The sequence below is a fragment of the Nicotiana attenuata genome, unplaced genomic scaffold (genome assembly GCF_001879085.1).
Source record: "Nicotiana attenuata strain UT unplaced genomic scaffold, NIATTr2, whole genome shotgun sequence".
NCBI lineage: Eukaryota > Viridiplantae > Streptophyta > Magnoliopsida > Solanales > Solanaceae > Nicotiana > Nicotiana attenuata.
In genome coordinates this window covers 316,986-323,071 of record NW_017670762.1, presented here as the reverse complement: position 1 = coordinate 323,071, position 6,086 = coordinate 316,986, and positions in this window count along the sequence as shown.

Sequence of the window (6,086 nt, the reverse complement as noted above, 5' to 3'; positions counted from 1 at the left end):
CACCCTTATTACCTCGACCACCCTTATCACCCCGACCCACAATGTATCATTTTGTGTTGCGGCGCGCATCCCGATCCCACCGGACAATCACATTTCACAAACAACACAATAACAACAACAATCGCTTCGAAAGAACAACAACAACAATTCTCAAGAACTACAACAACAATTCTCAAGGAATAACAACAACAATTCACAAAGAATTTCCATAACCATCAATACCATTTCTATTATATTCAATAACTCATGTGCATTTTATGTCACAATGATATTTGCCCATGCCAAGCCATATATGTTATTACCACAGTTGTTCCAATTGCATCATTTACGATTTCCTTCCATCATTTGTTGCTTAGCTCTTACCCCATAACACTTTCACAATCACACATTTGGTTTATTGCTAATTACTTACACCATTATATCGGAAGTCTTAACCACAAACACTCAAATCATACCAATCACAGAATTTCACACATAATCCACGTAGATATCACATACCAAATATTCGTACACCAAACAAGGTGATTTTACAAAGGTTAAAGTTAGCCATACATACCTGGAGTCGAATCCCCTTTTAACTTCTACTTTCAATTCACCAAACAGTCTAGCAACGTCAATCTAGTGCACAAGTTAACACATATATCTTAGAATTGAAGCTCACAATTACCACCCAAACATATTTAGGTCATCAGCCCTTCTTTTGCAAACCTCTACTTCTACCCAATTTTCCTTACTAGGTTTTAGGTTTTAAAAGACATGCATGTATGTTTCGACTTCGTTTTCAAGAATCAATGCATGAGAATCCCCCTTTATGTTTACACCTGAAATTCAATGAGAAAGGGTTAGGGATTTTACCTGCAAGAATGGAGAAGAAGACAATTACTTGAAATTTCCCGGCCCGGATAGTTTTGAAGGATCAAATTCGATGAAGATGACTTTCTCTCTCTAGAACCCTCTTTTCCTCTCTCTTATTTTGTTCAGAAAACTTGTAAAAAATGAGGGGTTGGGGTGTTCTATTAAAAAGGGGGTCGGGTTTAAAATTTAGAAAAATAGGAGCCCGAGTCAGGTTTGCGGTCGCACTTTGCGATCGCAAAGTGGAAATGCGGTCCGCATAATGGACCGCAAAAGTGCTCCAAAACTCTGATCCTCCTGTCTGGGTTTGCGGCGGAAATGCGGTTCACATACCCATTTTGCGGTCGCATAATGCACCGCATTTTTGACCTCAAATTTGACTGACACATTGACTCACTTTGCGATAGAAATGCAGTCCGCATATCAGTTATGCGGTCGCATAATGGACCGTATTTTGACCTTAATTTTAACCAAATCACTGACTCAATCTGCGGTAGAAATGCGGTCTGCATACTTGATTTGCGACCGCATTCTAGACCGCAAAATAGCACTTTTCTGGAAAAACTTGGTTCTTTGATTTTTTAAATACTTAGGTCAGTACAATGGGTTCGAACCGCGGCGAGCTTTCGAAGAGTTTTACACATTCCCAACACATATTCGGATCCTGACACTACAAGCTACTAGGTTTTGAGCACAAATTTTTACGGGGCCTTACATCCTCCCCTACTTAAGATCATTCGTCCTCGAATGAGGATCTTGAAAATCAGTTGGTTTTGAAAACATGATATGCAAACTCCTAATTTTTATTTTTTTTTACTAACTCCCATATTTTTAGAAAAAATTTTCCAGAGTTCCCTTTGTAATTAGGCTTATCTACCTGTCAGAGAGCCCCCGAAACATATTTCCAAGCACCATTACACGATTCCAATTATCTCTACAACTGGTATACAACTCATTACCTTACCAATTTGCACATATTCAATCACTTGTTACATTTTGCACATAAATTAGTCACTTCAATGAGTCTCACACAGTTCAACCACTTTAGTACTCTGTATGCATTTCAATTTATCATTACCGATCTACACTACCATTAATCATCTACTTATCACAAAGACTTTCATTTAATAAAAGGGGTTGCACATGACTCATATAATCACAACACTTGCAATTCTTGCACAACTTGAGGAGTTACAGTAGTAAAGCATTTAAGAAGAAAAGATGGGGTGTCTTTACACCAAATTGAGCACAACATCAGTTTGTTTAGAGATAAGAGTTCGCACGATTACTACTAGATTTGTTCAAATAGGTGGGGATATTTTTCCTTCATTTCATTTTCCGCTTCCCATGTGGCTTCCTCAACTCGTTGACTTCGCCATAATACTTTAACTGAAGCAACTTCCTTATTTCTCAATTTACGGACTTGCCTATCAAGAATAGCAACCGGAACTTCTTCATATGACAACTCTTCATTAACCTCTATAGTCTCAACTGGCACGATGGTGGATGGATCTCCAACCACTTTCTTTAACATAGACACATGGAACACTGGGTGAACTAATGACATTTCAGGAGGCAATTCCAGCCTATAAGCCACCTGCCCTATCCTTTGAGCGATTCGATACGGCCCGACATACCTAGGACTCAACTTCCCTTTCTTCCCGAATCTCCTGACTCCCTTCATAGGAGATACCCTCAAGAACACCCAATCATCGACTTGAAATTCCAATTTTCTTCGACGAACGTCTGCATAGGATTTCTGACGACTCTGAGCGGTTGTCATCCTTTCCTGAAAGACTTTAAGTTTTTCCATAGCTTGGTGCACGAGATCTGGCCCTATCAATTCTGCTTCACCCGCTTCAAACCATCCTATCTGAGACCTACACCTGCTTCCGTATAATGCCTCAAATGGGGCCATTTGAATACTAGCATGAAAGTTGTTATTGTAAGCAAACTCTATAAGTGGAAAGTGATCATCCCAATTACCTTTGAAATCCAAGACAAAAGCCTGCAACATATCTTCAAGCATTTGAATAGTCCGCTCTGTTTGACCGTCAGTCTGTGGATAGAAAGTCGTGCTGAGATTCACCTGAGTACCCAAACCTTGCTGAAATTTCTTCCAAAAATTAGCTGTGAACTGGGGCCCTCGATCTGAGATAATAGAAAGTGGAGTTCCATGAAGCCTTACTATTTCCTTGATATACAACTGAGCAATTGTTCTGCAGTATCGGTGGACTTGACTGGCAAGAAGTGAGCTGATTTGGTGAGTCGATCCACTATTACCCAATTGAGTCGAATTTGCGCCGAGTGCGAGGTAACCCCACCACGAAATCCATGTTGATCATCTCCCATTTCCACATTGGTATTTCCATAAGCTGAGTTAACCCGCCGGGCTGCTGATGCTCAGCTTTTACTTGCTGACAATTTGAACATTTAGATACAAAGTCCGCCACACCCCTCTTCATACCGTTCCACCAATAAATTTCCTTGAGATCATGATACATCTTCGTAGAACCTGGGTGCACAGAATACCTGGAATTATGAGCCTCCGCCATTACCCTTTCCCGAAGATTATCCACATCTGGGACACATAGCCTACCTTGACATCGCAATACACCATCCTCTTCGCCGAGTGAAAATGTCGAAGCCTTGTTATTCAAAACTGCCTCCTTCATCTGAGCCAATGCTGGATCAATAAACTGCTTCTCCTTGACTTCCGCTACAAGTGACGATTCTGCTCCATTATGCACCATAACATTCCCCTCGTCTGAGGTCGAAATACAAACCCCTAAACTGGCCAATTGGTAAACCTCCCGAGCCAAAGGCCTCTGATCCACTCCCAAATGAGCCAAACTACCCATAGACTTCCGACTGAGGGCGTCGGCCACCACATTCGCCTTCCCTGGTGGTACAAAATGTTCATATCATAATCCTTGAGCAATTCTAACCACCGTCGCTGCTTCAAATTCAATTCCTTCTGCTTGAACAAATATTGGAGACTCTTGTGGTCTGAGAACACATCCACATGGACCCCATAAAGATAATGCCTCCATATTTTCAAGGCAAACACGACTGCTGCAAGCTCCAAATCATGCGTCAGATAATTCTTCTCGTGATTCTTGTGCTGCCTTGAAGCATAAGCTATAACCTTCCCATGTTGCATCAACACAAACCCTAGAGGCATCGCAATAAACCACAAATCATTCTGTGCCTTCTGGCAAGGTCAATATCGGCGCCGAGGTCAACCTCGACTTCAATTCCTGAAAACTTTTCTCACATGCGTCGGACTATTGGAACTTAACTGCTTTCTGCGTCAACTTAGTCAATGGGGAGGCGTGGGTAGAGAATCCCTCCATAAACCTCCGATAATACCCTGCTAAACCCAAGAAGCTACGAATTTCCGTCGGGGTCGTGGGTCTAGGCCAATCCTTCGCTGCTGAAATCTTTTGGGGGTCTACCTGAATCCCTTCACTAGAAATAACATAACCTAGAAAGGAAACGGACTCCAACCAAAATTCACATTTCGAAAATTTAGCATACAACTGGTGCTGATGAAGAGTCTGCAGAACTGCCCTGAGGTGACCGGCATGATCCTCCCGGCTCCGCGAATAAACAAGGATGTCATCAATGAAAACAATCACGAAGGAGTCTAGAAATGGCTTGAAGACTCGATTCATAAGATCCATAAAAGTTGTCGGGGCGTTGGTTAGCCCAAAAGACATGACCAAGAATTCAAAGTGACCATAGCGAGTTCTGAAAGCGGTCTTGGGAATATCCTGCTCCCTAATCTTCAATTGGTGATACCCGGACCGTAGATCAATTTTGGAGAAGAACCTTGCACCTTGCAATTGGTCAAACAAGTCATCTATCCAAGGCAAGGGATATTTATTCTTGATGGTGACTTTGTTGAGCTGCCTATAATCAATACACATCCGGAGCGACCCATCCTTCTTTCTGACAAAGAGAACCGGAGCACCCCACGGTGACACACTCGGCCGTATAAACCCCTTTTCTAACAAATCCTTCAGCTGCTCCTTTAACTCCCTTAACTCTGCTGGAGCCATTCTGTATGGTGGAATAGATATTGGCTGCGTATCTGGCAATACATCAATCCCGAAATCAATCTCCCTATCTGGCGGAATCCCTGGAAGCTCGTCCGGAAACACTTCAAGAAACTCATTCACGACTGGTACGAACTCGGGGGGTAGACACTTCTGAAGTGGTGTCCGCCACCCGGACCAAATGATAGGTACATCCCTTCTTAATCATCTTCGAAGCCTTAAGGCAGGAAATAAACCTACCCTTCGGCACCACACCATTCCCCTTCCACTCAATAACCGGCTCATTAGGGAACTCGAGTCTCATGACTCTCGTTCGGCAGTCAAGTTTAGCAAAGCACGAATAAAGCCAGTCCATACCCATAATCACATCAAAATCCACCATTCCAAGCTCGATAAGATCGGCCATGGTAACACGACCACATACCGTGACAACATAATTCTTATAAACTCGCGCGGCTGTGATAGAATCACCAACCGGAGTCGACACGGAGAACGGCTCATGAAGCTATTCGGGTTCTATCCCAAAACTTGAAGCAATGAATGGGGTGACATAAGACAAAGAGGACCCCGGATCAATAAGAGTATAACAATCAATGGCCTGAACAGACAAGATACCTGTAACCACATCTGGAGAAGCCTCTGCACTCTGACGACCACTCGAAGCGTAGAACCGGCTGGGTCCACCTCTACCACGAGCCCCACCCCTAACTGCACCACGCCCTGCTGGGGCTGGAGGACGCACGGATGATATGGCGGCTGAAGAACCGGATGACTGAGAAAATCCCCTACTCATGCCCTAACTGGGCGCACGACAGTCCCGCTGGATATGACCTCTCACCCCGCATCTGTAACACACCGGGATATCCAAATAACAAGTCTCGGAATGGAACCTCCCACACTTGGGGCATGGAGCCCTCCCCTGCTGCCGTGATCTCCCTTCTGAACGATCGGACTGATAGGGTCCCCTACTGTCTGAACCTGGTCTCAAGTGACAGCTTTACGGATGATTGTGCACAGATGGCGGTGTGCTCGCTGAAGACTGAGCATATGACTGGGATGGCCCTGCTGGCCCTCTCCCCTGAACGGGTCTCCCTGAGTGACCCACTGATCGGGCTCTGCTGCTACTCTCCCTTTTCGCCCGTATCTTCAACTTTCTAGCCTCTGTGGCCTGAG